Source organism: Phyllostomus discolor, chromosome 5 (genome assembly GCF_004126475.2).
Source record: "Phyllostomus discolor isolate MPI-MPIP mPhyDis1 chromosome 5, mPhyDis1.pri.v3, whole genome shotgun sequence".
Lineage (NCBI taxonomy): Eukaryota > Metazoa > Chordata > Mammalia > Chiroptera > Phyllostomidae > Phyllostomus > Phyllostomus discolor.
The window spans coordinates 93,515,878-93,526,697 of NC_040907.2; the positions used below are offsets into that span (position 1 = coordinate 93,515,878).

General features: G+C 37.6%; 1 pseudogene; it reads left to right on the forward strand.

Moving 5' to 3' along the window:
* Positions 1-2,699: 2,699 nt before the first annotated feature.
* On the forward strand, positions 2,700-10,067 carry LOC114496980 (annotated as a pseudogene).
* The last annotated feature ends 753 nt before the right edge of the window (positions 10,068-10,820 follow it).

Consider the following 10,820-nt stretch of genomic DNA (forward strand, 5'->3'; position numbering starts at 1 on the left):
ATTTTCACCAATAACATTATTGATTTGGATATTTTGAGTATGTTGCCTATCTCCCATGTGGTGTAAGGTGCATTGTTCTGAATGTCTCAATTTGATCACTATCAACTTCAACTAGTCTACCAGACTGTGGAGCATTGTCCAGTGAGAAATCTCTAGCACGAGACTTCACAAACCACTTTTGACATGTTTGATCAGTCACAGCACCTTCTTCATACACTGCACAAATCTTTTTTTGCATTTTTACCTTTCTTGAAATAATAAAGCATAATATGCCAAAAATGTGTATTTTCTTCTATCTCAATATTCAGATGGCTACACAAAAATTCACTGATTTGGTAAGTTTTTTAAATGTACACTGATGTGACAGCTGTTGCAATACAATCTGGCAAAATTGTTTCAAATGAAGTTAAAGACAACTAAGCACTACTAGAGAAACCTTACAGAAAAAAACAAACGAACTTCTTGGCCAACCCAATATAACATTTTGAAGATGGCAAAATTGTGGAGACAGAAAAGTTGTGGTTGCTAAATTTGTGTGGAGGGATTGATGAATAGGAGTAACGGGATTTTAGGGCAATAAAATTCTGTATAATACTATAATGGTGGATATGTTATACATTTGTCCAAACTCACAAATGTACAACAGAATGAAACCAAATGTGAACTGTGGACTTAATGATGTGTCAGTGTTGGTAAATTGTAACAAATGTACCACACTGCTGCCAGATGTTGGTGGGAGAAGCTCTGTGTTTTGTGGGACTTGGGGAATGTAGTTAGAATATGCAGGAATGCTCCTTTCTTTCCGCTCACTTTTGCTGTGAAACTAAAATTTCTGCAAAAAATAAAGTTACATATATATGATGAAAGGGGTACCTATTAATTTAACAAATATTTCTAACTATTATATACCAAGTATATACTAGATACAGGAGTATTTGATGGTAGATACAAGTGATACAAAAAGGCATTCATTCAATAAATATTTACATAGCACCTGTTTTAGGCATTAAAGACTCAGTTGTGAATAAATCAAAAATTTCTACTCTTATGGGGCTTATGTTCTAATGGAGAAGAATGAATGAATGACTGAATGAGCTATAGAATATATTAATAGTGAGTGTTAAGGGAGAAAAAGAACACCAAAGTTGGATAGGAGATGTTCATGTAAGTATGGGTAGTGTATCACAATTTTATATGGAGTGGCCAGGAAAGATCTCACTGTAGCCCTGGCCAGTGTGTCTTGGTTGGGGTTCATCCTGCAAACTGAAAGGTCTCCAGTTCCATTCCATTTGGGACACAAGCCTGGGTTGCAGGTTTGGTTGCTGGTCAGGGCACATACTGAAGGCAGCCAACCAGTCAATGTTTCTCATATCGATGTTTCCCACCCTCTTTTTCTCCCTTCCCCTTTGGGGGAAAAAAACCCCTCACTGTAAAGGTATATTTGAGTAAACAACTAATGGAAGTCACAGAGTAAGCCATGAGAATAGCATGGGGATATCCTAGGGACCAGCATACAGGGCAAAGAAAGGGAAGAGCAACGACAAAATCTCAGGGATTGGAGCAGAGGGAGGAGATACCTGTGGAAGGAACAAGACATAAAGTAGTAATACAGGATAAGGTTAGAAAGGTAAGGGAGAGAGAGTAGGGAAGATTATGTGAGGACTTGTAGGTGATTTTAAGAAGTTTGCCTTTTATTCTGAATGCAGTCATTGGAGGGTTTTGTGCAGAAGAGAAGCATGTTACATAATAGGTTCGCTCAGGCTGTTGAGTTTGAAAATATACTGCACAGGAACAAGAGCAAAGCAGGATGACAAATTTGGAGGTTAATGCAGTAATACAGATGGGATGAGGATGACTTGGGTGAGAGTGATAGCAACAGAGGTAATGAGAAATTGTCAGATTCTGGGTATAATATGAAGGTGAAAGTGACAGGATTGGCTTAGAGATCAGAAACAGTGTGGGGGGAGAAAACTGGAAAGTCTTTGTCCTGAGCATACTTGAATTACAGAGTTGCATAGTGCAAACAGCAAGTTTGTAAGAATACTGAGCTCTGTTTGAACATGTTAATTTAAGATGTTTATTAAACATCTAGGTGGAGATGTAAAGTAAGCCAGTGGGTATATGAATATGGAGTTCAAGGAAGGAGTCTAGGTTGAAAATTTAAGTTAGAATGCCATGAACATGGATGGTTTCTAAAGCTATGAGGCAAGATATCAAGGAAGGAAATTATGATAGAAAAGAAGTCTTAAGAATGAGCTCTGAGATCCTACAGTGTTTAGAGGTTGATGAAATGAAGAGCAGCCATCAGGAAAATAGGGAGAAACCAGGTTGGGGGTGAGGATCTTTAAGAGAGTGATCAGTTGTGCCAAATGCTGCTAATAATGTCAAGAAAGATGGAATGAGATTCACCATTGGATTTGGCAACCTGGACATTGTCAAAGACCAAAATAATGTAAGTTTTAGTGATATGGGAGTAGATTCAAGAAAAATATTGGAGGAGATGGGGAGAAAGCTGAGAGACTGTGAGTATAGTTAGGTCTTAAAAGGAATTTTACAGAAAAGGTAATGGGATGAATAGGGCAATAAATGGAGGGGGAAGTGGTGTAAAAATACTAGGATTTCATATTTATTCTAAGGTACTTCACAGTCTATTGGAGAGAAAATTGTTTCATAAAAATGTTATTTAATAAGGGGGAATGATGGAGGTATGTGTCAGGTGCTATGGCAACAAGAAAAGGTTCTACTTGAGAGGATAATAATTCTACTCGAGGGGAAAAAGATCAGGAAATACTTCACAAGGGGGGTCACTATTGGTTTAATCTTAGAATATGAGTAAAGAAATTCCTACTCTGGTCTTGACAGAGCATGTAGAATGAATCCTTCCATTGAGAAAATAATGGAGCACGGACAAAATAAGTAAAATGACTGTTCATAGGCATTGGTGAGCAACTAACATACTGAGGACTAACGAGGTTACTGTCCTTGAGAAGAAAAAATATGGAGTGAGCTCCATATTCATTCACCACAGCTTTTTCTCTGAGGACATTTCTAATTCTGTGCAGAGGATAATAGAACCCAAGCAGAAAGTAACAGTCTCAGTAGTTGAGTAGGGCAGAGTCTAGAACTTGAGAAGCAAATCTCAGGAGAGAACTAAAGAGAAATAACTCCAAAACTGTCCATTGAAATTATACTTCAGTGATTGGCTGATGACTGAACCGTACATATGTAGGGACAGACTCAAAGAAACCCAATAGGCAAGAGGCTAAAAAGCTGAGAAGAGTTTTTAGTAGCTTCATAGCAGTAGGGAAATAGATGTTGGAGTTCAAGCACTGTCAGATTGGAGGGGTGTGGATGATACCAGCCAGCGGTATTCATCTCGGCTGCCGATGTTCGTCAAAACATGCTAAAAACATACACGGAGACAACCAGGTCCTGTGGGGGAATAGGAACAGCAGGGCCATCCCTCACATGGGGAGCACCTTGGCCACCCTCTCTCCTGGAGGGCGCCATGGTCACTCCTCACTTGGGGAGCGCTCCGCTTGGCCACCCTCCTTGGTGGGGAGAGTGCCCTGTTCCCCCTCCAGAGAGGCTTTTTATTGGTTTCGTTTGAATAAGAATTCAGGTAAAAGCTCATTACTCATTGCTAGGAAGTAAAGATCAAACAATAGATAACAAGGAAGTCTGAGCGCCTATTTTGAGTCAGGGTCAAAGAGCTGTAAAACTTTGAGGAACAAACTTAACTTCTTCCTTGGACGAAGTTAGTCTTATCATTCAACTGAGAGCATTCTAAACAAAGCAGGTTTCACAGGATTTTACATATTCTTTCTTAGGCCTAATCACCCGGGGAACCGCCCTTTTCAGCACAGAGCTGCACCACCCTGTCATTGTTTCAGGCTTAGGTGGAGCAAGGGAAGTAAGGCACCCAAGAGATAAGGAGATTTTTCTCCCAGACAGGAGGACTCAGGCTATGTCAAAGCCGAGGAGCGAGGGTCCATCACCCCCTTTTGCTGTAGCCCCCAAAGTCCATTCTTGGGGGCCTCCCACATGATCGTGCCTGTCTTAGGTCGTTCCCCCCTTGGGGAATCCTACCCGTCATTGGCTAACCGACCAAGCTTTGGGGTTCAGTTATGAATGAAGCAGCAGAAGCAGTGCTCCTGCCAGGGAGATAAGCTTTTGTCTCCTTGCTGGCTTATGGTCCAAGGCCACTCCCTCAGCCTTAGCCTTGGTGGGGGTTACAGTTTCTGATACCAGGCAGGGCAGTTCCCAACAGAGGGGCCCTGCAAAACATCCTAGTCTTTCTACTGGTATCTCAGAGAAGGGACAGGCCTTATGAGTCAGGACCATGCCTGTCTTCACCTGCCTATACTGGGTAGCTGAAACAACACACTTATTTTCTCACTCTTTTAGAGGCTGTAAGTTTGAGATCAGGATGCCATCCATTATGGTTAGTTTCTGGTTAGGCCTCCCTGCCTTGTAGGTACCTTCTGTACATTCACATGACCTCTTCCGTGTTCATGTGTGGAGAAAAAGCTCTATGGTATGTTTTTTTATAAAGGCACATATCCCATCATGAGGGCCCCACTCTCACAACCTTATCTAAATCTAATTTCCTGCTTAAGGTCCCATCTATAAATATCAGCACACTGGGGCTTAAGGCATCAACATAAGAATTTGGGGTGGGGGACCCAATATAGTCCATAGCAATGTCCTCAAAATAAGACATGACTCAAGAATAAAGGCACAATAGCACAGCTCTAACAAAGCAACCCACCTGAAACAGAACCACAGTAATTTGCTAGTAAACTTTTTTTTCCAGAGAAAACCTAACCCCTTTTGAACAAAGACAACATTATTCTGCATCTCTACATTTTCTCATAATGTCTGGCATCCAATAAAAAGTATTAACATGCTAAATATAGGGGAAATTATTTTGAAAAAAAAAAAACAAGAAAAGAGAAATAGCACCACTGGAAATACAGATATTGAATAATCAGAGAATTATGATAAAAATTTTAAACAAAATAGATGAAATAATAAAAAAAAAAATCTCACCAGAAGTCTTGAAGCTGTTTAAAGAAAGTCAAATGGAGATTCTACAACCTGAAATACATTATACTTGAACTTAAGAAAGCAAATGGATGGGTTTAAAAGCAGATAAAAAAAGGATTAGTGAACTGGAAGATAGGTTAGTAAAAATATCCAGAGTGAAGAACAAGAGAAAAATAGATGGAACTAGAAAGAAAAGAGGATGAGAAACACATGGAACATGGTGAAGAATCAAATATTTATACTGTTGAAATACCAGAGGAAGAGAACTGGATGGGAGACACATATGAAAAATTGCTAGCCAAAGCTTAAAAAAAAAAATGTAATGGAAAACCTTAAACAACACAGTAAATAAAAACTACAAGCTCATACAAGATAAATATTAAAAAATCATACCTAGACATAGGATAGTCAGTTGAAAAAAAGCCAAAAAGAACATCTTAAAAGCAGCTGGAGAGAAAAGACCTATTACTTTCAAGATGGTAAGAGCGTTAGACTGACTTTTTTTAACAAATTGAAACCAAGAAATTGTCACCTTTAATGTATTGATAAGGGAAATAAATACACTGTATTTTGCTGTGTAAAATGCACACCCACAGCTTGGTGTGCATTATACATGGGATTATTATACCCATGGTATGTAATCATTATATTCATATATAATGTGCATCCTTTTTCCTAAAAAATTTGGGCCAAAATGCATACTTATTATACATGGCGAAACACGGTATATATATTCCAACCTAAAGTTTTATAACTAGCTAAAGTATCCTTCAAAAATGAAAGCAAAATAAACTTTTTTCCCCCAAACCGAAGCTTAGAGATTTCTTGCCCAAGGAGCTGCATTACAAAACAATACTAAAAAGGGTTTTATTTGCTGAAGGAAAATGATCTCAGAGAGAACACAGAATGACAGGAAGGAAAAAAAAACATACTGAAAAGGGGAAAAATGTGGATAAATGTCGAATGTTTAAAATGATAATGATGATGCCTTGTGGGCTATATGTAGAAATAAATGATAATCGTACAAAAGGGCAAGACATGAGCAAATGAAATTAAACTGTCTTTAGTTTCTAGAATTGTTTGTGCAATTGTAAAAATACTAATTTGTGCAGTACATATCTCAAAATAAATAGTATAATCTCTACAAGGTTAATATAAAAATGTATAAGTAAAAAGCTAATGGGAAGCTACAGGGAAGGTAAAATAATAGAAAACATTTTAATCCAAAATCAGTCAAGGAAGAGGAAATAAAGGAACAAAGACAGATGGTATAAATAAATGGCAAATAGCAATATGATAAACTGAGACTCAATCCCGTTAATAATACTATATATACACAGTTTAAACACTTCAGGCAAAACACAAATAATGCCATGCTGAGGAAAAGTACAAAACCCAACTATATGCTGTTTAAAAAACCCACATTTTAAATATAAGGACAGAAACTTTGAAAGTAGAAGAATGGAAAATATATATAGTGTAAACACTAACCAGAAAAAAAACTAGCATAACTGTTCTAATACCAGACAGAGAAGAAATTAAAGCCAGAGATATTGTTTGACAAAAGAAGAGCCCTGGTTGGTGTGGCTCAGTGGACTGAGTGCCATCTTTGGAACCAAAAGGTTGTTGGTTCAATTCCCAGTCAGGGCACATCCTGGGTCGCAGGCCAGGTCTCCAGTATGGGTTGTGTGAGAAGCAACCACACATTAATGTTTCTCTCGCTCTCTTTCCCTCCTTTCTCCTCTGTCTAAAATAAATAAATTTTTTAAAAGGGTCAATTCAACAGAATTTTATCACAATCCTAAGTCTGTATGTACCTAATAACATAAAAAGAAACTGACAGAAAAAAAAAAAAAACCAGATCCACAGTAATAGTTTGAGATTTTAGCAAATTTCTGTCAGTAATGGATAGAAAAAGCATACCAAAAAATCAGCAAGGACTTAGAAATATTTGAATAACCTGAACAACCAAACTGAACCAATTGACATATATAGAAAACTAAATGTAACAACTGCAGGATGTCTATTTAAGTGCATGTGAAATATTTATCAAAGTAGATAATATGCAATAAAATAAGTTTCAACAAATTTCTGTGAATTGAGATCACACAGGGTATGTCCTCTAGCAACAGTGAAATTAAATGATGTCAATAAAAGAGAGGTAACTAGAAATCTCCAAATATACATAAATTAATTATCACAATTCTAAATAATTGACTGATCAAGAAAATACTAAAATAGCAATTAGAAAATATATTGAGCTAAACAATAATAAACATATATGTAATGTATCTCTTTTGAGATGAAGCTAAACTTTTTCTTAGAGGGATATTCCTTTTTTTTAGAGTACTTTTATTTTTTTATTGTTTTTTATTTTTTAAGTATATTTTATTGATTATGCTACTACAGTTGTTCCAATTTTTGCATCCCCTTTATCCCTTTCCTCCCTGCACCCCACCACCCTACAGGATTCCCTCGTCCTTAGTTCATGTCCATGGGTTGTACCTATAAGTTCTTTGGCTTCTCCATTTCCTACACTGTTTTTAACCTTCCCCTGTCTATTTTGTGCCCACCAATTATGCTTCTTATTCCTTGTATGTTTTCCCCCCATTCTTCCTCTCCCCACTAATAACCCTCCAGGTGATCGATCTCTATTTCTGTGATCCTGTTCCTGTTTTAGTTATTTGCATAGTTTTTGTTTTTTAGGTTCAGATGTTGATAGTTGTGAGTTTATTGTCATTTTACTATTCATAGTTCTTGATCCTCTTCTACTTCTTAGATAAGTACCTTTAACATTTCATATAAGGGCTTGGTGATGATGAACTCCTTTAGCTTGATCTTATCTGGGAAGCACTTTATCTGCCCTTCCATTCTAAATGAAAGCTTTGCTGGATAGAGTAATTTGGGATGTAGGTCTTGCCTTTCATGACTTGGAATACTTCTTTCCAGCCCTTCTTGCCTGTAAGGTTTCCTTTGAGAAATGAGCTAATAGTCTTATGGGAGCTCCTTTGTAGGTATCTCTTTCCTTTCCTCTTGCTGCTTTTAAGATTCGCTCCTTATTTTTAATCTTGGATAATTTAATTATGATGTGTCTTGGCTGTGTCCCTCCTTGGGTCCAATTTTTTGGGGATTCTCTGGGCTTCCTGGGGCCCTGGAGTCTATTTCCTTCTCCAGATTGGGGAAATTTTCCTTCAATATTTTTTTCAAATAATTTTTCAATTTCTTGCTCTTCCTCTTCTCCTTCTGGCACCCTATGATTTGGATGTTGAGACATTTAAAGTTGTCCCAGAGGTTCTTAAGCCTCTACTCATTTCTTTGAATTCTTGTTTCTTCGTTCTGCTCTGGTTGAATGTTTATTTTTTCCTTTTGTTTCAAATCATTGATTTGAGTCCTGGTTTCCTTCCCTTCACTACTGGTTCCCTGTATATTTTGCTTTACTCATTTTGCATAGCCTTCATTTCTTCCTTCATTTTGTGACTCAGCTCAATCATTTCTGTGAGCATCCCTATTACCATTGTTTTGAACTCTGTGTCAGATAGGTTGTCTATCTCCTTGGCGCTTAGTTCTTTTTCTGGATTTTTGATCCATTCTTTCTTTTGGGCCATATTTCTTTATGTTGGCTCACCTGTTACATCATAAGGAGCAGAGCCTTAGGTATTCACCAGGGTGGGGCAACCGTCTTTGCCTGCATTATGGTGCTGTCTGTGGGGGAGGGGTCAGAGAAGGAGCAGTGCCACTCACTCCACTCTAGTCCCACTTTATGTCACTTCCCTCAAGTGGATTGTGCCCTTTCAGGTGCTGTTTCTCAGGTGGGTGAATTTATGTACATTCTAAGACCCCATGGGCCTCTCCCATGGGCTCTCCTGTGATACTGGGAGTTTCTCCCATCACCACAACCCCCACGGATTTCTGCAGCCAGAGGTTTTGAGTCTTTAGTTTCTTGCACTGAAACCCTGGGTTCTGTGGTCTGTCTTACTACCCAGTTGTTCTTCCTCCTTATTGGCAGGCGAATATGGGATCCACTGGTCCACTACCCATCACCTTTCCAGCATGGTCTGCTAGCCACTGCCTTGCTGCATGTCTGCCCCTACCAGTCTGGATGAATGTTTCTTTAACTGCTTGGTTGTCAGTCAGACTTCCATGCACTTTAAAGTTCTGGCAGTTCTGCTTGTTCTTTGTTTTTAAATTGGTTGTTATCCTTTTTTTAGTTGTGCAAGGAAGCAAAGCATTTCTACCTATGCCTCCATCTTGGCTGGGGCTCCTATCCCCCCTCCCCCCCCAAAGATTGTATTTATTTAGAGAGAAGGGAAGGAAAAATAAAGGGTGAGAAACATGAATATAAGATAGAAACATCGATGGGTTGCCTCCTATCATGCCCTGACCAGGACCAAACCTGCAACCCAGGCATGTACCCTGACTGGGAATTGAACTGGCAACCTTTCACCTTGCAGGATGATGCCCAACAAATCAGCCACACTAGTCAGAGCAGTAGAGACATATTTCTGACTTGTAATGCATATATTTTAAATATATGAGAGGTTGAAAATCAATTATTTGAATGTTCATCTCAAGAAACTCCAAAAAACTGTCCATACCTCTTGCCTGGGGGGTGACCACATGGCTGCCTTCCTCTGTTGCTGAGGTGGTGCTCTGATCTGGCAGAGCAGAAGCTCAGAGATGTTGAAAAAGATGTTTTGTTCCCTCAAATAATGAAAGAAAAGACCTGACAGAGATGTTTCAAACAGTTCAAAATTTTACCAAATGTTGCAAGGAGTCGGAATCCTTATGGTAATAAAATGCTGGAAAGAAAATTCTTCCATGAAAAATGGGAAGTGGAATACTTAAAGGAAAGGGAAGAATTCAGAAAAACTGGAATTCCTACCAAGAAAAGGATACAGAAGCTTCCAACAAGTATATAGGCAAATATTCAAGTGATACTCAGTAACTCTATTCATGGAAATAACTATTACCTAAAGTAATGGATTTAAAGAAGTGTGTTTGCTTTATCCTAAAGTATGGAAATACTAATTTCATTTAAAATAGAGATTTTTTAATTAATAAGCTGCAAAAAGCAGGAAATTAAACTTAAAATATAGTGAGATTCTAATAAATTTAAGAATGAATAATTGAAATAGAAAGAAACATACAACAGAGGACCCCAGCAAGAACAAAAGTTTGTCCTTTGTAAAGATTAAAATTAATAACTCCCCAGCAAGACGGGCCCTGTTTCAAAAGAGTGAGAGAGAGCCCACTGATATCAGGAATGAAAAAGAAAACAATACAAAAATTAAAAGGGTTAAAAAATAAGAAATTATTATACTTTAGTGCCATAAATTTAACAATGTAGATGAAATGGAGAAATTTCTTAAAAAATACAACTTGCCAAAACTGATCAAAGAAGAAATAGAATACTGTAATATTCCTATGTTTGTTGAAGATATTGAATGCATCATTAAAAATCAAAGAAAAAAACAAAGGAAAAAAAAAGTTCACACTCAAATGACTTCACTGGTAATTTTTCCCAACCATTTAAAGATAAAATAATAAAAATCATACATAAACTTTTCTAGAGAATAGAAAAAATGGAATCTTTCTAAATGTTTTTAATAAGGCCAAGCCAACCTTGGTAGCCAAACTTGACAAAAACAGCAGCAGAACAGAAAATAACAGTACAATATATCTCATTAACATAAATGTAAACAATCCTAAATTATATATCAAATTGAATTTAGTGACATGTTAACAGGACAGTACATCATGATCAACTAGGT